Source organism: Megalobrama amblycephala, linkage group LG14, assembly GCF_018812025.1.
Source record: "Megalobrama amblycephala isolate DHTTF-2021 linkage group LG14, ASM1881202v1, whole genome shotgun sequence".
Lineage (NCBI taxonomy): Eukaryota > Metazoa > Chordata > Actinopteri > Cypriniformes > Xenocyprididae > Megalobrama > Megalobrama amblycephala.
Genome location: NC_063057.1, coordinates 39334174 through 39359767, shown reverse-complemented (window position 1 = coordinate 39359767; position 25594 = coordinate 39334174). Strand labels below are relative to the sequence as shown.

Here is a 25594-nt window from a genome sequence, read left to right as displayed (position 1 = left end):
CAGGCTCGGTGGGCACTTTTTTTCGGACGTTTTGACTTTACTCTCTCGTATCGCCCGGGTTCTAAAAACATCAAACCTGATTCTTTATCACGCATTTTTGATCGTTCCGAACGCCCGTCTACTCCCGAGTGCATTTTACCGGAGACAGTAGTGGTCTCCACACTCACATGGGAGGTCGAATCGAGGGTCAAGACGGCCTTAGAAGGGGTAACGCCTCCGCCCGGATGTCCACCGAACCGCTTATTTGTGCCGGAGGGATTACGGTCCATGGTCATCCAGTGGGGTCATTGTTCCAATGTAGCGTGTCATCCAGGGGTTAGACGCACTAAATTTTTAGTCCAGCAACGATTCTGGTGGCCTCGTATGGCTCGGGACGTCCGCGATTTTGTGTTGGCTTGCTCAGTTTGTGCCGTTGGTAAGACTTCCAATCGTTCCCCGGATGGGTTGCTCCAACCGCTGCCAGTCCCTTCGAGACCCTGGTCCCACATCTCGCTAGATTTTATCACCGCCCTCCACCCTCCCAGGGGTACACGGTTGTTTTGACCGTAGTGGACCGGTTCTCGAAGGCGGCTCATTTTATCCCCTTGCCCAAATTACCATCAGCCAAGGAGACAGCGGTTATTGTCGTGGACCACGTCTTTCGGCTTCATGGCCTCCCGATGGACGTGGTTTCCGACAGGGGTCCCCAATTTGTGTCAAAATTTTGGCAAGAGTTTTGTAGATTGCTGGGGGCGACTGTCAGTTTATCCTCAGGGTTTCATCCCCAGAGCAATGGTCAAACTGAGAGAGCCAATCAAGATTTGGAGCGAACGTTGCGATGTTTAGTCTCCAAGAATCCTTCCTCCTGGAGCCAGCAACTTTCAATGGTGGAGTACGCCCACAATACGTTACCAGTGTCGTCCACGGGCCTGTCACCGTTTGAGTGTAGTGTAGGTTACCAGCCATCTATTTTTCCTAGTCTGGAATCCGAGGTCGCGGTCCCCTCTGCCCACGCCTTTGTCCAGAGGTGTCACCGCACTTGGACGAGAGCCCGTGAGACTCTTCTCCAAGTGAGGGAGCGCACCAAGGCCAAGGCCGATCGCCACCGGTCAAAGCCTCCCGTATACGTCGTGGGTCAAAAAGTGTGGCTTTCTACCAAGAATATTCCTCTCCGATCCGTCTCTAACAAGCTTGCTCCCAAATTTATTGGTCCATTTACTGTCACCAAAATCATTAGTCCGGTGGCAGTCCGCCTTAAACTTCCTCCGGCGTACAGGAGGATTCATCCCGCCTTCCATGTCTCTAAAATTAAACCCGTGTTTCATTCCAACATTAATCCGCCAGCCCCGGTTCCCCCACCGCCGCGACTCGTAGACGGGGAACCATCCTATTCGGTCAACCGTATTCTGGACTCTAGGCGGAGGGGACGCGGATTTCAGTACTTGGTGGACTGGGAAGGTTACGGTCCGGAGGAGAGGAGTTGGGTACCTGCCAGAGACATTCTGGATCACACCCTTATCGATGATTACAATCGACAGGTAAGGGAGTCGGGGAACGCCAGGAGGCGTTCCTAGGAGGAGGGGTACTGTCACGGTTCGCAGATGCATTGTTTCCTTTCTGTCGCGTGTTCTGTGTTGTGACAGCAGTGGGCGTGTATGTGTGTGTGTGTGTGTGTGTCCAGGCCACGTGGCTCATCAGTGGAACCAGCTGCAAGTCATCACCTCACCAGCTGCTGCTCATTCTCTTACCCCTTATAAGCTCACCTCATTCTCTTCTTCCCCGTCAGATCGTTGTTTGGTGTACTGTGCTGTGTTGTTCCGTCCTGTTCCTGCCCGGAGTTCTAGTCGTGTCTTCACCTGTTCCAGTTCGGTGTTCTTCGTGTTCTCGTTCTATGTCTGGACCTTGGATTACTTCACCAGCACTTCTCATCACAGCCACGAGTCACCAGCCGACCATCTCAATCCCTGCGTCACCAGAGGCCCGCCTATTAAGTGACTGTGTGCAATTCTGTCTTCCACTGAATAAACCAGTTAACTCGCATTTGCTTCCTGTGATCAATCATGACACAGACAACCAAACATTTATACATGTTAAGCATCAAAACCAACTGCAAGTAAGAGAGCACAGCAGAACAAAACAAGTGTTCAAACTTATTGTTATGAAGCGACGAGAATTCTTTTGTGCACAAAAACAAAACAAAAATAAAGACTTTATTCAACAATTTCGAACCGTTGTCTTACGTAGTGAACTCAGTGCAGGCTTTCTTGTTTATGTCCGAATGCCAGCTCATTATTGGCCGGATCCTGTGTCAGCATCACATGTATGTGTCATGCTGCTCACGTGATCAGCTTCAGCTGGCATTTGGATGTAAACAAGGATGCCTGCACTAAGTTCACTATTCAACAATTTGAACCATTGTCATATGTAAAGTAATTCATTTTTTTTGTGTGTGTGTGTGTGTGTGTGTGTTTTTTTTTGTGCAAAATCAAAAAAAATACTCTCATACTTTAACTTTAAGGTTGAACCGCGTTGACTATTTTAACCATGTTTACAACTACCTTTCTGGACCTCAAAAGGTGCAACAACTAATTAATGACAGAATTTTTATTTTTGGGTGAACTAACCCTTTAAATGTTAAAATATATATAAAAAAAAAATGTTTAGTTTTCAGAGAAACAGTATTTTTAAGAATTTAAATCAGGATTTAAGCCCCATCATTGCATAGAAACTGCTTGTTGAAGTTACAAATGGCCTGCTTTTACCATTTGATTGTGTATAGAAGTAAAATGACAAATGTCTTTGAAACATAAAGCATGTTGAATTGCAAAAAAAAAAAAAACTTTGAGTTTTTCAACTGAAAACATTTCACACAACTTTGTTTACAAAAAGATTCAATAATTCATATTCACTTTACAGGAGTCTTTTGGGTTCCTCAATAGGCAGCCCAGAGAGAAAAATGTTTCTCGCGCTAATGTCAAATAGCGTTGTCAAGGTAAAGGCCAAAGTATACAGACGTCCACACACCCCATTCATGTGCAACAGCGCATGTGCAAGCAGGACAGAAGAGTGCTAAATTCCCCATCCACAAATCTCTTCTGGTTCAGCTGCCCCACACACAATCATCATATCTTCTTAATATATTCTTTTTCCAGGACAAGTAAACTTAGAAGCATATCCTTCTCCATCCTTTTTTATTCTTGTTCTCTTAGTTTATCTTCTGAACTATGTTGCAATGGTAGATGGACTATTTTTCTTCTCTGATCCTGCCCAGTAAATGTCCCGTTGATGACACAACTCAGTGCTTCCCTTCTGATGTCTTCTAGAGTGTAGATTTGTATTGCGCATGTGTCAAACTCTTGTTATCTGCATGCACTGACGGTTGAGTATATTTTGAAAGATGCTTTAATTGCTTGTCCACTGGGACAGAGCTAGAGGAGCAAAGCGAGCATTTTCAATTCATTCCCATGGTCCCACTCAACTTCCATGGGAATGAATATAAATGTCAGGAAACACGATTCCTGGCTGCATGTCTATATCCATGGATTAGGTGTCTTTGACTTTGATAAGGAACAATTTCAAGCCCAACCTTTTGTGTATTTGTTTGTTTCACTTAGGTTTTCGAATTTCCTATGGGGGTAACAATTGTAGTAATTTTTTTCAAATAAATAGATGATCCACAAATAAATGTAAAAAGATTTACAAAAAAGTATCACATGCACAAATTAATAGAATGAGATCCACATATATATGTTGGGAATTTCACAAATAAATAAAATGAGATTTACTAATAAAAAACTTTCACAAATATGTTTTTATGTCACAAGCACAACTCTACCTGCATATTTGTGAATCATCACCTGTGCATTTGTGGATCTCTTCCTGCGCATTTGTGAATCACCTCATGAATTTGTGGATTCTGAAACAGTTTTAGCATCAAGGCTGCAGACAAATTCACAAATAGGTTGACTCCACCCAACGATTACTCAAAACAATCAGACAAAGGCCACATTGCGCCAACTAATCACAGCACACTCTTGCTACAACCAATCACGTTTTGCTTTACAATAGGGGTGGGAACAGACAGTGGCTGCATCTGAAAACTGGAAAATGCTGCCTTCGGAGGACACATTTCAAGGTAGCAAGGCATCAAGGTATGTCCAAATCCAATGTTAGCTTCACTTCCTGTCTCTTGAGATACCTTCACCTGATCGATTTTTGAAGACAGCATAGATGTATCCTTCGCTGCCTTTCATATCCCACAATCCTGTGATTTGAGCTAGAAAAAGTTGGTGTCCAAAAGTTCCATTTGCTGGTCAGTTTGTGTACATGTATATTTATGACCAACATTTTCCACTTTTGATGTCATTTGTAGAAAGAAATTACTACTGTAGTAATTCAGTATTTGTTTAGTTCTCGCCAAAGCTCGCGCTATTTTATTGTAGATCATTAAACGGTTACGCTGCCTCAGAAATTCATCTGAAATCAGTTTCATGAGGTGCCTTCATGCACAAACGCAGCTGTAAAAGTCATTGCCTGATAGGGCAGCGAGACAACAAGACAGCTCCCTAGGATATCAGGTGCAGCGTCTGAAAGGAGCTTGTACTATTCCACCATGGGTGCTTCGTTCAAACTGATCTGAAGCGGTTTGTATGATAAAACACCCTGTTTACAAAATGCAACACTTTATTGTGATTTTGCAAATTTTTGTGGTTGTAATTATGTATAAGGTCTGCATTATCTGGCTTACAACAGGGTGACTTATTTTGACGGGTATTATAGTCTACGGAGTGATAATGATCACAGCAGTAATGAATAATAGAACGTGTTGTGCACATCATTTCGACCATCATTTGGACGGGGTCCGCTACACAAAAGATTTGAAATTTTCAGTCCATTTTATTTCACTATACAAATTCACTTCCACAAATTCAGTGGTTCAAATTTAACAAAATATTCAACATCTGGGAACAGTACATAACAGAAAGAAAAAAAACATAACTGGTGTGAATCTTGAGACAAAACAATGGCATATTTAAAAGATATGTCAGTGCAAGTAACTTTCAGTTGAAACAGGTCAAACATGCATTTTAGTCTAGGACTAGCCCTTGTCTATGAAACCGGGGGAGTGTCTGTTATGCCTTAATTGAACTTATACAGTAGAGAAAGACAAGGAATGAGTTCAGTATCAGTATTATATGATGATCCGTGCATTGTCTTAAAGGGACAGTAACTTAATGTCTGTTTTTTTAATGTTAAACAACAAAAGACAAGGAAATCACTCACTAGCATTTTGTAACTTTAAAGGTGCTTTAAGCGATGTCATGCGTTTTTAGGCCAAAACATTTTTTGTCACATACAGCAAACATCTCCTCACTATCCGCTAGCTATGGAAACATAGCTATAGCAATGTGTAGCAATATTCAATTTGAAATGTAATATGCAAAATGGCAATGCAATATGTAAAATGGCAATGCATTTCTGTGTTTAAATTTACATTTTCCATTCCATATATGCAATGTTTGGAGCAAAATGATCATTCAAATTCAATAATAGAATTTACATTTGCCTTTTCCTACACTACATTTAACAAATAATTTAAACATATATTTTTATGCTTTATAAGTTGCAAAATTAAAATGAAAATGTATTAAAGAAATGATTATATATGTTTAACACGGTCAAGCCAAAATTGTAGCAAAATGATAATTTAAATGTTATTTTTCTTCATTGCAGGGCATTTAATGAAAATGCAATCGCACTGTGAGTGTAAATGCAATTAAGTAGCAAAATTCAATGTGGATTTGAAAATGCATTTCCAGCCGATCAAGTCCCCGCCCCGCCCTGTCAATCACTTCATTAAGGCGGGGCCAGGTGTTAGAAACATGGCGGCAGCAGAGCTATGAAGAGCGAGGCATAAACTGGCAGATGATGCTGATCTAGAACAGAGAAATGTCAATGTTCCTGCAGATTATGTGCTTCTGTCAGTCATAGAACCAGTACGTTATTAGAAGCATGGATATTTATGGTTAGGCGTCTCGCAGTGAACGCGCCTGATGCTCGTGAGGTGAGCGCGCTCGCGCAGCTCGAAGTGCTGAAACAGACGCTTCGAGTGAGCAGTGCTTTACAACAGGTTCCTTTACTCATAGAAATAATCTTAAACAAGATGTCCGAGATTATTGCTTGCTCTATTAGCATGTTGTCTCTTTTTATCGTTCCGATTATTTTTTATGCATCATTTAATTCATAAAACAATGTGTAGTCTATCTGGATGCTAATGAGTGTTATTTGTAATAATAATAATAATAATAATAATAATAATTTATATTCCCAAAAATAACTGGTCATGTCTAAACCCATCTTTCACACACCAAAGCACATGTGAACAGGTGATGATGTTGAGGATATTTTCTTAGCACAGTTTGGGCCCCTTTAATGGAGCATATGCATGAAGCGTTCTTTAGAATGTCCGCAATAATACAAACTAGCTGGAAAACTTCTGGTGAAATGTCACTTGTTGGTGTGTCAGTATCTTTAATGTCCTGTGGTAGCTTTAACAGCTTTAATAGTGTAATACTTAGTTTATAATCAAAATATAGTCACTTAAATACTAAAGCATCAACACACTGTAAATTAAGTATTTATTATGCACAGATTCATTGAACAAAATAAGAGTTTTCACAAGTGTGCTGAATTCATTGATCTTGAGCTGCACTGACTGACAGCTGCTTTGATTATACAGGGAGAGCACTTTCTGTGTAATTCATGCTCAAGAAAAGTTATTGTTTTTCATGAGACTTTGTGAGTACTTCATACATCACCTTGACAACATTTATTTTTAAACCGATTGATTTCATAATTTTTAATATTTATTCAAAAGCGAAACATGAAACAATATTACAGAAAATGTCTTAAATGAGTCAATAAATGGTCCTCTGCCGCCATCTGCTGGAAAAGTGGTAATTAATGTGATTTTTATTTTTAACTGATAGTGTTTTCTATCAAATGTTGTATTTCCAACATCTTGAAACATTCAGTTTTACAAATCCAGTAGTGCCTTTGGGATGTGCTGGAACTGGAGTTTTGTGACATGATGGCTTTTGTACAGTGTAGAAAAAAATTAGCAGTTGAGAAGTTTTACATACGATTTTCATATAAATAAAATTATGTAGGCTAAAATTAAATTTTCATAGAAGAAAAAAAAAAAAGATTTAAAAAAGACAAAAAAGAAATATGCCCTAGGCCTGTTTAACTCATCGCTCAAACCCAGAAGAATGACTCTGTGTAGCTGTCCAAGAGAGACAACATCACCAGAGTGAATTTTAGGAGCATTAGAGATGGGCTGGATGGGGTGCTTTCTAGTGTGTGAAAGAGAGGTTTAAACATTATTTTTTCGAATAGTAATTATTTTTATTATTATTATTAATATAAACAACACATTAACATCCAAATGGACTATAGTTTTATTATTATAAATGATGCATAAACAATCAGAACGATAAAAAGAGAAAATGAGACAACATGCTAATAGAGCAAGCAATAATCTCGGACATCTTGTTTAAGATTATTTCTATGAGTAAAGGAACCTGTTGTAAAGCACTGCTCACTCGAAGCGTCTGTTTCAGCACTTCGAGCTGCGCGAGCGCGCTCACCTCACGAGCAGATCAGGCGCGTTCACTGCGAGACGCCTAACCATAAATATCTATGCTTCTAATAACGTACTGGTTCTATGACTGACAGAAGCACATAATCTGCAGGAACATTGACATTTCTCTGTTCTTGATCAGCTTGATCTGCCAGTTTATGCCTCGCTCTTCATAGCTCTGCTGCCGCCATGTTTCCAACACCTGGCCCCGCCTTAATGAAGTGATTGACAGGGCGGGGCGGGAACTTGATCGGCTGGAAATGCATTTTCAAATCCACATAGAGACAGAGCGACACGCGTCATAATCTGAAAACCACGCCCACCGGGGGGGAAAACAATCCAACCGTCTCCATTGACTTTGTATTGCGTGAGGCTGCCTCTTTGTCTTTTCTGACTTATTACAGAAAAACAGAACAATGTCTAAAAGCTGCTGTGTGACAAGGTGCACAGCTAACAAGCTAAAAAACCCAGAAATAAGTTTTTATAAGCTGTCGATCCCAAAAAATGAATGTTTAAGGACATAAAAGTGTATACAGGCAGTGAGACAGAGCGCAAATGGTCATAATTACTTTAAGAAATACACTGGAGGGGGTCGTAATCGGCGACAACATATGCTAAACAAACCAACAAAAACAAACCATTCATTATTTTTTACCATGTCAAAGAATTATTTCACCTGTCGCCGATTACGTTCCCCTCCAATGCATATAGTAATATGACCCGTTGCTCTCTGTCTCACTGCCTGTATCCACTTTTATGTCCTTAAAGGAGCTGTATGTAGGATTGTGGCCTAAACTGGTACTGCAATCACTATAAAAATACTGTAGAGCGGTGTATCCCCTCCCCCTACCCCCTGACTCGAGGTTGCCAGATGAGCTGCAGGATTCAGCAGAAATGTAGGCTGCTTCAATGAGCTTCCAATGGCAAGTGACGAACAGACGTACACAGTAAGTTTTTTTCCTGTTAATTCTGTTTATGCTTCATGAGAGATATTTTGATAAGTAATTATGTATTTAAAAAATGTACTAATTGTCATTAGTTTAATATAATCGTAAAGATTTATGCTCGTATGTGACAGACAGAACGGTAACTGTTAGTCTAACTTGTAACGTTATTTATCTGTCATTAATGTAAGTACAAGCACAAGCCTATGTCACTATGTGTAACCAATATCAAAGATACAGCTATTCATTTAGCTGATGCTATAAGCAGGGGTGGAAATGGGGGGGTAACGCGGGGGGACGGCGTCCCCGGAGTGAATTTCAAGGGGGGTCGGCGTTCCAGTTCAAATTGGTTCGATTTTTTTTTTTTTAATAGAAATGAAGGGATTTATGTATTTATTCACTCAATAGCCTACGAAAACGAAACCGATTCAGCGCAAAAACATAGCGCAATAAAACTGCATGATCATTCATAAAAAAGATCGCAATCTGAATTCAAACACCCACGCGATCTTACTCAGTGCTCGAAGTGGGCCGGTACGCACCGGCACTTTAATCTGTAGCGTACCCACGCTTTGTCTTGCATACCGGCACTTCTCACATGTTGCCGGTACTCGATCTAACCACCACACAGAAACATAGAATCAGGCTCTTAATTAATTGTATATATCGCGCGTTCGGAGCTTTTATAAGCATGAGTGGCGCACCGCACACGAATCACCGCAGGCGCGTTCACCAGCGCGCTCCAAAAGTGTGATAAGATTTGCGCGAGCCGTTCCTATGATAAAATAGAACGTTCTCAATAGAATTCAAATGGGTTTCATTTGAATTCTATTCAGAATGTAGTAAAACTTTATGGAGAAAGTCATCATGATCTAAAAACAGCCAGTAAAAAGACTGATGAAAAGAGGGCAAAAAACATGATGATGATCTTGCAAGCTTTTTAAACTTCTCATGACCACCTTTACTAGAATTTATCACGTTCTATTGTATTTTTTGTGGTACATTTTAACTAACTTGCTTGAAGAATTTAAAATATATAATCTATTAAGGCAATAGATTTAAAAAAGAGAAAAAAGTTAACATTGCCCTAAGCATGCAATGAGGAGCCATCAATGGTCTAGCTGTAATTATATCCTTATTGTAACAATTACAAGAACTACTTTTTCATAAGGCCAAGTACAAGTTAGAATCATGGATCTTTTTGAATTATTGACTAAACTTTAGTTTTCCTCATGTGTAAAAATGTGTTCTGCTAATATGACAGATATGCCCGTTAGGAAAAACCTAGCTGTACTCCAAGAATCAACAAGTTCAGTATAAGAACATTTTAAGTAGATAGTTTGACTTCCCATGGTACTTTGTAAACAAGTAATTGTTAACTATAGGCTGTTACTTTATTGCAGTTGTGTTATCAACCAACTTTGCATGTGTGGACCATTTTTCAAAAATAAAGCAACAAACAAATAAATAAACCTCACGAGGGAGCAAACCCAAACTCCTCGCAACCAAGGAAGACAACCAGTCCCCCATCCCAATAGGAAGTGAACAAAATAGAGTAAATTACCCTTTGAAAGTAACTTGATACTTCAAATAAAGATTGCATCAATTACATCATTACACCAGTAGGTGGCGACAAATGATTGTTAAAAATGTGTTCGTCATTGAATCATTCATTACAAAGAAATGTTCAAAAACGTTGATTCATCTATGAAACAAGTGACATCTTTATAATTGAGTCATTGAATCATTTATTCAAACCGATTTTTATAAGATAATTCATTCAAAATAATTAATGTTTTTTTTGTAAATAGACTGCAGCAACTAACATGATGTCAGAATCAGTAAATTACATTTTTTTAATTTTTTATTTTTTTTATTCGGAATCGTGGGAGATTTGTGAACACTATTTAAAAAAAATAAATGGAAATGATTCTCAATTTCCAGAATCTTGCAGCTTATTGAGTAAAAATCAGCAGTTGAAATTATTTCAGCGAATATTAGAATAAAACTGCATGTACAGGTAGCAATGTTTTTTTTTTTTTGTTTTTTTTAAACTCCATGTCTATGGTAACATCCTCAAAAAGTTTTATAAAATGATAAACATCAAATTTAAACCCTTTTAACCATGTTTAAGAAAAGGGATGAGTGAATATTAGTATATTTACATTATTATCCAAATTATTTTGCTTTTTAGAATGCACATCAGCTTCCTTTTGCATTAAAACTGGATTCCCTTTTAAATGTGTAATTGTTGATTTTCAAAGTATACTAAACTGAGTGGTAGCCATCCAAAACATTCAGTTTTTAACCTGAGGACAAATGTATTTAAAACGTTTGTGACCTGTTCAATTCAGTCTGCACCACATATGCAAATTCCTAGACAATGTATCTTTAATTTGGCCAAAATCAAACAGGTTATTTTCTCCAAGCAAAGATTCTGTTGAATGAACATGTTTGTGCCACACACAATTCATAAATGTTGTTCATTGACCTTTCAATGTGCTTGCTTGATAATTAAGAAAATATTGTTGGGAGGAAACATGAAATAGGCCTGTTTATGTTAGCATATTATATAATTGTATAATATTTTATATTTAAATATATCTGAAAAAAACAAACAAAAAAAAACAATCCTTCCCATATAGAGTCCCCCCAGTGAATCTCAGCCATTTCCAGCCCTGGCTATAAGTGAAAGTGGCCAGCTGTATTTTTTTACTTACCCTGCAGCACACGTCCATAACGCTAAAATATGTGATGTGAAAGATTACATGACATTCTATTATTTTGGCTGTAGAACTTGCATGAAAAACAAGTAGGCTACAAAACGTTCCAAATGGCCCAAATTTTTCACATCATAGGCTACACTATGCTTTTCATTAGTGTTATGGACATTAGAAAAAGTTATTTTTCCTTGGAATTGCACCTACTGTAGTGCTTCCAAACCATCACTAACGGATAATAAAAGGATAATAGTAAAACAAAACAAAAATAAACAACAAAATAAAAATTCCTTATTTTTCAATACGAAAAAAAAAAAATCGATTTACAAGTACTAAAGTTTTTGTCATAAGTTGGCTAACAAATAACCAAAACATTTGCCACAGCAATGGACCCTTCGCTAAGCCCCGCCCTCCTTAGTTACTGTTGCTACGCCTGTCAAGCTTTCGAGCCTGGCAAGTCATTTACAGTGTGTATGCACCGGTGTCAGACATTTTTCAAGGAGATAATTAGTCATTTTTGGCGAACAGGTGAAATATCTGAGAGAGCAAGACAAAAGGGACTGCAGTATGCATTCGAGGGATATATCCACGACATAATATGCAACCGATTAGAAAATAATTTGATCAAAATTGAAGCTAAAGCTCCGAGCGTGAGCAGCAGCCGCCTCATACGCTGACCATTCAAATGGGAAACACTCAATTTATTGAGGAAAAGCTTTGTTCATCCACAGCAGGTTAAGTGAAATTTGTGAAAATAACCTAATAATTATAAATCAAACAGCTTATCCATAAGTCTTGTGGAATAAACACATGACGTTAGCCTGACCACTTTGCAATGATAACATTCTCCCGCTTATATTTTAGCACGCCAGGCTAACGTTACTCCGTCTTGCCTTTAATCATATTATTTCACATTAAAATACGTTATATGCATTATGAACAAAGAACCGTCATTATTTCCAAGCAACGATGTGCTGAGTTAGCTAGCTAGCTAACCTACCTGGACTTACTGCATATACATACATCAATATTACATCGTTGTCGTCATGATAAATAATACACAATTACTGTACTTGCATTATTGTTAAGGGTAGGTTTAGGGTTGGGGAAAGTGTAGATGTTAATAAAGCCATAAACCACGTTAATATCACGCTGGAAGCACAATCTGATAGGTAACGTTAGCATTTTTCAGATTTTGCTAACGTTACCCACTGTTTCAATGGGAGGTAGTTAAATCTGACAGGGTAGCACAAATTGTCAGAACACCGGCACTTCTCCCCTTGGGTTTTAGGTTTCGAGAAGGGAAAAAAATTCCACCACCCCGTCTAAACTCGGGTATCAGATTAACACAATCCATAAACACAACGCTTCGGCATGTTCCCTCGCTCGAAAGCTTGACAGACCTCCCGCGCCTAGTAACGGTTGCTAAACCACGATTGGCCTGTGGCGGTTTTCGGCCGTGGCTTAGCGAAGGGTCCATTATAACGCGGGACAAATTCAATATCACCAATGGCTATCACAGGGTTGTTTTCAGTTCCATCAGAAAATATTGTTAGAGTAACTAAATTACATTAGCAATGGTCATACAGGTCAACTTGCAGCATGTTTAACTTAGTCCACGATATACGTGAAGAACAAATGACGAATCATTTTTACTGAGGTAACATTAGGCTACTGTCTCAATTACGTTTCAAATTGCCATAATGGGCGTGCTAATGTTGTTTTCCTCAGCGTCTCAGCATAATGACAGAGCATACGTCTATGTGAGCTAACGTTATGTTACTTTGCACAAACATGCATAACTTTGTTCGACTGTCATGAATATATGAAATGTCCATTGACATCAAGTACAAGTTAGCCAAGCATAGATGAATCTTACCTGTCCAGGAGAAAATTAGCAACGTTGGCGTCTGTGTTCAAATTCTTCTCCGTTTTCAGCCGTCTCCATCTTTCAAAAGCATCTCCAATACAAATTCTGGTTTTATTTCGGACTTTGTCATGACGAATTTCTGAATTATAACGAGGTCTTTTTGATTTAGTAACATTAGACATTTTTATCCGACTGGAGTTAGGGTAGGTTACAGCAAAGCTGGCAACACGGATCCCGAAACACTACTGACTTCGTGATTGGTAGATAGGTGGAGGGAGGCGCGTCAGGCCAAAACACAAAATGACAACATCAACATCAGTTGAGGGCTGCAAGTCCACTTTTTAAATGACAATATCCTGGCCAAACTACTTTTGTCAGTGATATAAGTATTTGAAATGAACATGATTTCTTAATGTCTAGTGACACATCAGGGCCATTTTATGATTAATTGAAATAGATTTCTTACATACAGCTCCTTTAAACATTCGTTTTTGGGGGTCGACAGCTTATAAAAACTTATTTCTGGGTTTTTTAAGTTTGTTAGCTGTACACCTTGTCACACAGCAGCTTTTAGACATTGTTCTGTTTTTTGTAATAAGTCAGAAAAGACAAGGAGGCAGCCTCACGCAATACAAACTCAATGGAGACGGTTGGATTGTTTTCCCCCCCGATGGGCGTGGCTTTCAGATTAACATAAATGTGCTCTGTCTCTATTGAATTTTGCTACTTCATTGCGGGGCATTTAATGAAAATGCAATCGCACTGTGAGTGTAAATGCAATTAAGAAAAATAACATTTAAATTGTCATTTTGCTACAATTTTGGCTTGACCGTGTTAAACATATATAATCATTTCTTTAATACATTTTCATTTTAATTTTGCAACTTATAAAGCATTAAAATATATGTTTAAATTATTTGTTAAACGTAGTGTAGGAAATGGCAAATGTAAATTCTATTATTGAATTTGAATTATCATTTTGCTCCAAACATTGCATATATGGAATGGAAAATGTAAATTTAAACACAGAAATGCATTGCCATTTTACATATTGCATTGCCATTTTGCATATTACATTTCAAATTGAATATTGCTACACATATGCTTCCATACAAGTGCATTGATGTAGATTAAAAACAATATTTTAATATGACACACAAACACATCAAAAATCAGCACATGAATCTCAACAAAGGTGACAATCAAAAGTGTCATACTGCAATGCATGATGGGAACAATAGTAACTCCCAGCATGCATCACAGCATGAATAAATTATGCAGCTGAATTTTCCTATTATTTTCTCTAATTCTACCTATTTGCTTTTATATTTTGCTGTGGTTTTTGTTCTGTCTTTTAGTAGTTTTTTTGTGATGTCCAGAGTTGATCTGATTGTCTGAATATTTTGTTGTCACCATTGTTGAGATTCATATGCTGATTTCTCATATGGCTTTCCCCTCCAGTGTATCGTAAAAAAAAGGTTCTTTACTCGAAGCTTTTCAACACAGTGCACACTATCGACATCTTGTGGTCAACAGGTGGAAAGAAACTGCATTTGCGCCCCAGCAATATATGGGCTGTTTCACGTAATAAATCAGTCTCTGCTATGAAAAGTGTATAAAAATGTAAATTATTGCTAAAAAGCTAATTACACTTCACATCTGCGTATGGGTTTGTGCAAGTAGCCTATATTAAACTAACATGGTTTGTTTTCTTGTTCAGTGAAGCAGCTTGGATGATTTGTAAATATTAATTTTGTTTTGTGTTTTGGCTGTTTTTGTATTTTCTTTTTTATTAAGCGTGTTACCATATATATCCACATGTGACTATCTGATGAGCGGTGATTTTGAGGCTTAACAGAAGGGGAGAGTATATTTGTCTTTTTTTGGTTTTGTCTTTTGTTTTTGGTTTATCACTTGCTTTCAGAATTATGCACTGATTTGCTGTGTGGCTTGTCCCTTCTGTTAAAGTGGATTTAGTCTCGTTAACTGAGAGTAAATAACTGGTAAACTGTAAATGTTATAAATGTAAATGTAAATATATGTAACATTTTAGAGTAAGTGATTTTGGTGAAATAAATTTGTATTATTTTGGAAAGTCACGTCTCTGTTTTTAATCCCATCTGAACCAGCAGGGTCCTTCATATTACTGTAATTTCTTTAGGTTTAATTCTTTTTTATGAGGTTTTATCTTATTTTCCTGGGTGAAGAAATAACCTAGGTGGCGTAGTCGTGGTTTCTTTTAATACTTTAAGCCAAAGGTTACACAATGAAAACTCATTCTAAAATATTCAACAACTTGTTTGATATAATGAAAAAAGTTTGCTATATTTGTATCCAGAATTACAAAGTTTAAATGTAAAAATACACCTAAATATAAAACTAATAAGATGTATTTTAAAATTACAAAGAAGAATGTTAAATTGTTAGTGTGGACATAATCCTTTAATATAATGTGCTACATTATTTAATTACAGATTAGAGTCAGATTTCAGTGACTCTGAGGAGTCGACGGCGGATCTGTTAGAGCCTGAGTTCACCTGTCACTGCTGCTACGAGGTGCTGGTTGATCCCACGACGCTGACCTGTGGACAGTTTCTGCCGCCACTGCCTTGCCACATGGTGGGCGTCCCAGCGTCCGGATTGACTGCCCAGAATGCCGAGCGATATGGCAGGGCTTTCCTGAAGTCAACATCCTCCTCCGGTGAGAGATCTGGCGCTGGATCTGTTTCTGTTCACACATGCTTCAGTTATTTACAAGAGTAAAAATGCATTATATACACTGAATTCAGTGCTTTCAACTGCAACTTTAAAGTTTTAACAGTCACACTAATGACATAGTTAAGTTTGGTCATAGTCTAATGTTCATGTTCTCAATCAGATGTACAATGATACAATGAGTGTGTGTGTTTGTGTGTGTTAGGGATGCGGTGGAGAAGCTGTTTCCGGCTGACGTGAGCCGACGGAAGCAGGCCATCCTGAGCGATCCATGGCTCTGCCGTGTTCTCCAGGTGTTCCAGCAGCACGGGAAGAGACTGGTGCATCATGCAGCTCCACAACCAGTGAACCAGAACCTCCCGCAGATCAACCTGAGAGAGATTCAGGATGGAATTGTGGCGGTGCTGATCTGCTTGACTGTGAGTCTCATACACACACACACAAACACAGAATAACCATGCCGCTTAAAGGCCCTGATGTACTCATGATGAAGTTTTTTCAATGAAGAAAAATGACAGGAAACAAGAAAGTATCCGATCATAGTGATGTGGATATGTAGATTGCTTTAAAGCAGCAGCTTTACAGTATTAGACACAGTGTTGCTTCATTTTCTACTTTAAAGTGTTTCACTGGTGTGTTCTTTTTGTTTTGACAATATCTTAATTTCATAATGTACTTTAACATAACAATATATTCAACCATTATCTGACAAAAAAAAAGTGTGCGTCTGGTGTGTGATACCTCCAAGTTGTCCTAGATGCGACGCAACATGCTGGGTCCGATGTGCGACCCCCTTTACACCCCAAAGAAGGCGGGGCCTCAGACACACCCACCTATTATGTCATCACCACACTGACCAATGAGAGTTCAGGGGTGTTTACCAACCAGAGCTTTCCCAGAAAGTTCACTTTATCAAGGTTTTTCCATACTAACTTCATTTTTCCAGATTTTGTTCAAAATGACTTCACACCAGCTCATTCTTCAAATTCACTGGAAGTATAGTGAGGTCATAATACCTCATCCATCAGCATATGTATGTGTGCGTTTGTGGTACTTAATCCATATTTAGAACGTAAATTTGTACCCAAAATTGAGCAAAACCTGATAAAATGTCCAAAAACCTCCCTTTGGGGACACACTAATTTGTAAAACAGGTTTAAAAAAAAAAAAAAATAAATAAATAAATAAAAAAAAATATATATATATATATAATATTTATTTACTTTTTTTTAATGTAAAAATGCCGAAAGTTTTCTGTAATTGAAAGGTTTATGGTGTTGATTAGTGTTAGATTATAAAATATATATATAATCTTTATATAAAAACAATTGAAGTCTATGCAATGTTCCCATTTAGTGTGTGTGTGTGTGTGTGTGTGTGTGTGTGTGTGTAGTTGATAGTGTTGGTGTATCGTGCCTTCACTGCCAACCCCAGTCATGAGATGCTGCTCAGTAAACCACTCAACAGGTGGAGCGTTAATGATGTCACGCTGTGGGTGGAGCATCTGGGTGTTTGGACCAATCAGTATAAAAAAACATTCAGCCGGGAGCAGATTGACGGCAGGTAACAAACACACAGACAAACGCACACACACACACACACACACACACATTAAAAACACAATATGGCATTTCTTTATTCATTAGACAGCAGAACAGATTTGAGAAAATATTACTAAATAATACATGTAATTATTAAAGGGTTAATTCACCCAAAAATGAAAATAATGTCATTTATTACTCACCCGCATGTCGTTCTACACCTGTAGGACCTTTGTTCATCTTCAGAACACAAATTAAGATATTTTTTTATTAAATTCCAGAGCTTTCTGTCCCTCTATAGAGATCCAACACAACTTACATATTTAAGGCCCAGCACAGTAGGACAGACATCATTAAAGTAATCCATGTGACTCCAGTGCTTTAACACCAATTCTATGAAGTGATACGAGTGCTTTATTTGCACAAAAACACATACTTTACCGTTTTATTTAAGAAAATATTTACCAACATTCCAGTGTTGAATCGAGACTGGAAGTAGTTCCATGTTTTGTATAATATTTTGTAAATGAAGTGGAACATTGTTTGTTTGCTCAAACAGAGAACTTGCTTTGCTTCATTAAATTGAGGTTAAAACACGGTCAGAGTTCTCTCTTTCACTGATGGCCTGACGCCGGTTCTACATGCTGATTTGGCAATAACATTTTTTTTTTAAATAAAAACAGCGTCTCACAATGGCCAAGCATTGGCTTGGTGTGTCCAGGGATTTAATTTTAAATATTTTGAAAATTATATGAGCAATTTGTAATAAATTAGTTTTGTACAAAGAAACAATACTGTTCAAAATTTGGGATCAAAATGATTTAAAATACTTTTATATTCATCAAGGATGCATTACATTGGCCATTTCTATTCATCTAAGAATCCTGAAAACTAAAATACATCACAATTTTTCAACACTAATTAATCATCATAAATGTTTCTTGAGCAGAAAATCAGCATATTAGAATGATTTTTGAAGGATCATGTGACACTGAAGACTGGAGTAATGATGCTGAAAATTCAGCACTGCATCACAGGAATAATGTACACTATATATTCACTTTCATTATGTAACGTTAGTGTGTGTGTGTGTGTGTGTGTGTCAGATCACTGTCCGCTCTCAGCGATGAAGATCTCTCTACAGCTCCATTCATGATTGAGAATCAGTCTCACAGACGGATCATTTTGGAGGAGCTGCACAGACTCAAAGAGACCGGAGTCACACGACCACAGACGATCTGGGAGTACAAGGTGTGTGTATCTGTTAAACTCATTAGGCATGTTCTAACCCCTCATCCAGGTCCTACTTGCCCCTGGCCTTGAACCAGGGTCTCCGGCGTGGGAGTCGGACGCTCTAACAAGGAGGCCAAAGGCTGCAACATCTAGCATCAGGTTTAACTCGCACAGCGACTACTAGCTTCTGTTACACACAGTAAGGTTAATCATCATCTCTTTGTCTGTCTATAGGATGTGAATCCAGGGATGACTCTGTTTCTGCTGGTCAGTCTGAGTAACTTCCCGCGTCTGACGCTGCTCTACCTCTACCTGTTTGATTATGATGTCACCTTTCTGCCCTTCATTCAAACCGTCTGTCCATCCAATAAGCCACAGGTCTACAACTGTGTGTTATGCCAAGTTCAGATTACACTATATTTTTATAGGTTACAATTAGGGCTGAGCAATAAGACAAAAAAAAAAATCTTAATTTTTCAGAACGATTGACGAAAATAATAATTTTCGCAATTCAAAAAATAATAGAATCGAGGCAAAACAAATTCGAATTAATAAAAAAAAAAAAAGTTTTTTTTTCACCGCGCGTCTCCTGACGCTCTCCCCCGCTGCAGCGTTCGCTGAACCACGCACCCCTTGCCACATCCCCCCCCCCCCCGGCCTGTGGACCACCTTGAATTTAAAAGGCTGTAAAGCTAGATACCAACGAGTGATCCGTGCGTTGGTATCCTTCATGCGGTGGAGCCACTGCAGAGGGGCGTGGTCCGAACAGAGGGTGAATTCCCGTCCCAGGAGATAATAGCGGAGGGTGAGGACAGCCCACCTGATGGCCAAACACTCCTTCTCCACGGTGCTGTACTTAGTCTCTCTCTTAGAGAGCTTACGACTAATGTACAGCACCGGCCGCTCCTCACCCTCTATCTCCTGAGACAGGACAGCACCCAGCCCTCAGTCCGACGCGTCAGTCTGCAACAAAAATGGGAGAGAGAAATCAGGAGAGTGAAGCAACGGCCCGCCACACAGAGCAGCCTTTACTTGGGTAAAGGCCTGCTGGCACAGTTCCGTCCACTGGACCGTATCTGGTGCCTCCTTTTTAGTAAGATCAGTCAAGGGGCTGGTGAGGTCCGAATAATTAGGCACAAACCTTCTATAATATCCCGCCAGCCCCAAGAACTGTCTCACCTCCTTTTTGGTCTTAGGGCGCGGACAGGTCGCAACTGCTGCAGTCTTATCAATTTGGGGATGCACCTGTCCATGCCCCAAGTGGAAACCCAGATACTTTACTTCCATGCGCCCAATTGCACACTTCTTCGGGTTGGCCGTGAGCACGGCTCCCCTCAGCGACTTCAAGACCACCCTCAAATGCTGCATATGCCGCTGCCAGTCATTACTGAATATGATGATATCATCCAGATAGGCAGCCGCATATGCAGCATGGGGCCGTAAAACCCTGTCCATCAGCCGCTGAAAGGTAGCCGGTGCCCCGAACAGCCCGAACGGAAGTGTAACAAATTGGTGTAATCCAAACGGCGTCGTGAAAGCTGTTTTTTCTCGGGATAACGGAGATAAGGGGATCTGCCAATAACCCTTTGTTAACACTCTGAGGTCTAAAAACGCGCCGGCGCGTTTTGCAGTTTTTTTTTTCACATTGCAGCAAAACAGACTTAAAATACTCCGTCATTTTTTGTCATAGAGACATAAGTAATATATCAATTGAAACTATAGAATGTCTTTTTTTTGTGTACACTCACAATCAAAATAAAACGTGCTTTTTAAAAATAAATAAAATATACAGGGTGTGCTGTCCTGCCGTCTCCGTCTCTGCAAACATCATTCTAAAACGTCACTAAAAGTAACTAAAATAGATGGCTTATACATGCTACATGGACATGAGAGATATGTCTTTGGAAAGCTTTAAGTATCTACTTTTAAACAAAAAAAATAATTTTTTAAAACAAATATTCTCCCTTTATGTAATCAGTATAAAAGTAAAGAGAGGTACTGTTTCTCCTGTCTGACCTAATTATCTTTAATGTGTGCCCGCCCACGCGCAGAGCGCTCTATTCATAAGATAATGTGCTGAGGCGATCTATGCAAACTGTAAACGCCCCTAACAGCGTCTTAAAAAGCATCAAGTTTCATCAGATTCATTCGCTTTCCTTCGCGTTTGGAAGATGGCACACTACACAGGTGAGCAGGCTCTTCAGATGGTCCTGGACAGTGAGGAAGAGTTCACTCTTTCCTCGGAAGAAGAACACGACTCTGACGATGAACGTCTGCATTTTGAAGAGCGACTTGATCCAGCTGAAGATACAGTTTCTGATGAGTAAGTGATTTAGTTTTACTTAAATTATTTGACGTGTTTTTTTTCTATATAAGCGTACATATATATTTGCCTTATATTTACATTTATCTATATAACTATATATATAACTTTATCTCATAAAAACGCTTATAAATAGAATGCTTTTCTGTTGATATAGGGCCTACTTAAATTATTTATATAAGCGTACATCTATATTTGCCTTATATTTACATCTATATATATATATATATATATATATATATATATATATATATATATATATATATATATATATGGTGATATACCATATATACATATATATGGTATATCACCATATACCATATATATGGTGATTCACGCCTCCATGCATACTGTGTTTCTTGGCAAAAAGTGTCTTACAAAAACTAAATCAATATATTGTTTTATATGAAGGAGTAGGCAGCATAATTTTTACATAATTTTGAAGCAAAAACTGTAGTTTACAATCTCCAATACCCTAAAGTCTTGTGAACACAGATTTAATATACTTATTTTGGCCTTATTTCAGTGACTTAAGTTTTTTGTTTTTTCAGTAACCACGCATAAACATTATTCCTTCAAAAACACAAACATGTACATACATGTTCCTCACATATTATTGTAGCCTAGTTTGTGCTGAATACAGTGTAATGACACTTTTGTCATTTATATGTTCATGAACAACTGAAAAAAGCACAAATGTCAGAGCATGTCAAAACTTCTCCAGGCCCCAAATCAGCCTCAGACTCCTGAAAACAGCATCTTTTTTTGAAATGTGTCCCAGTGGGCAATTGATGTTCAAAAGATGTGAAATTGACAAACACTGATTAAAAAAAAAAACAACATGTCAATTATCCAAATCAAACTGACATCAGAATCTTGATGTCCATTTGATGTCCAGACAATGATGTCCTTTCGACCACTAACTCAGTTGGGAACTTGATTTTGAGAAGACATCAAACACTGATGTCAAAAAACAGGTTAAATATCCAAATCAAACTGTCAAAAACCTGACATGATATGCTAGTAGTGATGGGAGAGCCTCTCCTTCAAAAACATTGACAAACAACATGAATTGAGTGTTTATTAAGCAAAGGAATAAACATTAGAATTGTTTTGAAATGTTGTTTAAAAGAAACAGGAAAACTTTACATTGTCATTATTTCCTGTTTATTTTTTTCTCAATGATTGATGCACCACACTCCAGTTCAGTAGGTGGCAGTAATGCACCCTAAGCTGGTTTACAAATCACTAATAAACATCACAAGAAGAAGACATAATTAACTGCGACCGTGTCCAGCTTACATTCTATCATTCTCAGGTGGGTAAATGTGTTTCTCATGAAACGTAAAACAAGTTATCTTGGGCAACTTTTAACAAGAACATGTGTTTCAATAAAATATGTCTGTGCTTTGATTACATTTACGACTGTAGCATGTATGCAACAGTTTGGCATGTGCGTGACACAACCGCTTGTTTGTTTGAAGTTGGCTTGTCATTTGTGTGTGAGGTTAATTGATGGCACACCAGTATTTCACTTAGTTATACTCAATTTTGCAGTTACCTTGTTTAATAGCTTGTTTAGAGCTTTAATTAGGGCTGCACGATTTATCGCGATAAAATCGCACGTGATATGGCAAAGGCTTTGAAAAACGCATTCATTTTAGACTGGAGGATTATCATCTTGGCGATATGATGGAGTTCAACATTGTAATACTACTGTAAATGATTATATTAAATAATATACTTATACTTATTATTTATTAATAAAAAAACTTACACACACAATGCTTCACCGTTTTTACTTGAAACAATTTCATCACTGATAAATACAAATTATGTACACAAATACATACAGTCTCACACTCAGACAAAACAGTTTTGAATTATGTGCTGGTAATGTACTCCAATTTCATTCATGCCATGTATGTAAACTTGACTGTAAACGTATATAGCCTATATATTTAAGTTCATACAACTACATAATCATGACGTCATATGCATCCCCACCAGTCTATGATCCCCACACAGTGATCGGCACGGAATAAACTCATTACACATAATGAATGAATAAAGAATAACATTACAAGAAACACATACAGTAACACTGCATTTGGAAAAAAAATGATTTTCCTATGTGTTAAACCTGTGCTAATTATTGCCACACATGTGATGCTTATGTAATAGTATGCGCCGCTGAATACTTTTGGTTTTGATATTTTAAGCACTACAGATATACATTTATATTAATGTTTGTGCATAAATTATGAAACTAAAATATTTTATACACTAAATTTCAGACTGTACTATTCTTAATCAAAAACGGATATTGATAAAGATTGCAACATTTACATACGTTTGTTATTAAAGGCGCTCTAAGCGATGTGACACGTTTTTAGGCCAAAAAATTTTTTTGTCACATACAGCAAACATCTCCTCACTATGCGCTAGCTGCCTGTCCCCCTGAACACACTGTAAAAAAACGCGGTCTCTGTAGTCGCCACAAGCTCCAAAAACGGCAACAAAAACAAACTGGTGCAGCCTGTACCACTAAACACAATAAACAGTGCCCAGCCAATAACCGACAAGCAGCGTCAATACGCAAGCTACTTACATTTTAAATGCGCGTTCATGACTGTTTCAGGAAGCACGGAGGGGAGGGGGAGGAGGAGGATCTGTTTTGTTTGACAACACTTCGAATGTCAACAGAAAGTTACTCCACCCAGGATCGCTTAGAGTGCCTTTAATTTTCATTTGAGTCATTGCTACTTGAAAAAGAATCATCGATGTTTATATGATTTGACGCTTTTGATGTTGAAATCTGATTTACTATATTCTAATTATCATTACTCAGGTATGACTCATTGTGTAATAGGTTATTATTTGTTATAGATAATGTTGAACTGATGGCTTTTGATTACATGATTCATGTACGTATACATTACTCACTTCTCATATTGATAAAACTGACTATTCATGTGTTTCTCATTGGTTTTATTTTGCAGTAGCAGACGCACCGATCGTTACAGACGAAGGTAAAAATAGAAACACTCACATTCATATTGTTTTGAATAAAATATAAAATAAATCAAACTTTTTTCTTTTTATAGAATTGATTCATCTTGTAACACAACCGGAGTTTAATCGACCTCACCCAGAATGTGAATAATTTGGACAACCATGTTCATAGCACCAGCAAGGTTGATAGGCTAAGAACTGATACGCCCATTTCTACGACATTGCGAGCTGAGGACATATCCAGTAGCGCCGTGATCGACCTCACTTTCGAGTGTAATGAACCGCCTGTGGGTGTGATAGATCTCACACTAGATTGTAATCTACCTCCTAGGAAAAAGAGAAAAATACTAGAATACAGACCAGCGCAGTCTCTTCAAAGTCTCCAGAGTTTTGATGGTAAGATGCGCATTATTATTCGATCTTTTTATTTGTGTTTTAAATTAACCGTTCTAAGAAAATGTTATGCTAATCAGATTATTGTGCTGTTACAACGTTATGCATCTTATGTTATGGAATATCTCTAATTTGTGTTTCGCTATTTCTTTCCTATACAGACTACCATGATAGTAGTGTGGATGATTTGTCAGAGTGGACCGATAAATGATAAATGCTTGGGATGGTGCGTCTTGGACAAGCAGTCGATACGATGAAGCAACAGTGCGCGGGAGGCAGACGCCATATCCTTTTCACAATGTGTCCGTGGCTGAAGAAGTCAAAGAGCATCCAGCGGGGCATATCCATAATGAAGTGACATCTGAAGATTGGAGATTTATTCATACACTCATTAACAGATTGATTGCTCAGAATGACAAACTACATACCAGAGTAGATGTTTATGTTAACGATGTCCACAGTCGAATAGATGCAGTTGTTAATGAGATCCATAACCTATCACATCCAATTGTTCACGATGTCCGTGACAGAATGATTAGACTTTTTAACGATGTCTGTGACAGATTGGATGCTCAGGGAAATAGGAATCAGGAATTGAGTGGTATTGTATATAACCAGCATCATGCGCTAGAGACAGGTTTTCACATTTTTCAATCAAGTGTGAATGAGAATTTTGTACACATCAATAACATATTAAATGAAGAGCTAAGAGAAAGACGGTTGATAGTAAACCTTCTCTGTGCTAGGAACAATGTTAGATGATGCATTGTGAATATCAATTCTGTTGTTGTAGTTACATGTCAATATACATGGTGAATGTGTTATCTTTTTATTATTTTGACATGTCTGAATGAATTATTTTTTTCTTCATAATTTTTGTGAGATATTTCATTAATTAATTGTCAGTATCATTTATTGCCTATAATAAAATTAATGTTGTGATTTCTTTGTCAATATAGCATTGGTCTAAAAATAAAAATTATTTTTCCACAGATGATGCACCCAGTTGCAATCCAGACCAAACTCTCTCAGAATGGTTTCAGAGTGGTTACAGACTGTATTTGAAATGCAAATTAAAAAATCGCATTAGATGTGTGATTTATTACAACGAACGATAAATCTGTATCCAGATTTTGTAGAAACATCTTTTAACAATGTACCATCACAACAGACTTCAAATTTAAAAGATTTAGAAATGGCTATTGATCAAATTCCTAAT

At 37.9% G+C, this 25594-nt stretch overlaps 1 long non-coding RNA gene and 1 pseudogene across 2 annotated transcripts; both read left to right on the top strand.

The window, feature by feature from the left end:
• Window positions 1-863: 863 nt before the first annotated feature.
• Window positions 864-19270, top strand: LOC125244467 (annotated as a pseudogene).
• A 2416-nt stretch (window positions 19271-21686) lies between these two features.
• LOC125245309 lies at window positions 21687-25420 on the top strand. 2 transcript variants are annotated; one of them, XR_007179480.1, is made up of 4 exons: window positions 21687-22285; window positions 23970-23999; window positions 24075-24378; window positions 24537-25420. It is a non-coding gene; the product is annotated as an uncharacterized LOC125245309 (long non-coding RNA). The 2 variants fall into 2 exon arrangements; XR_007179479.1 differs by lacking the exon at window positions 21687-22285 and having other exon boundaries at window positions 22300-23999.
• The last annotated feature ends 174 nt before the right edge of the window (window positions 25421-25594 follow it).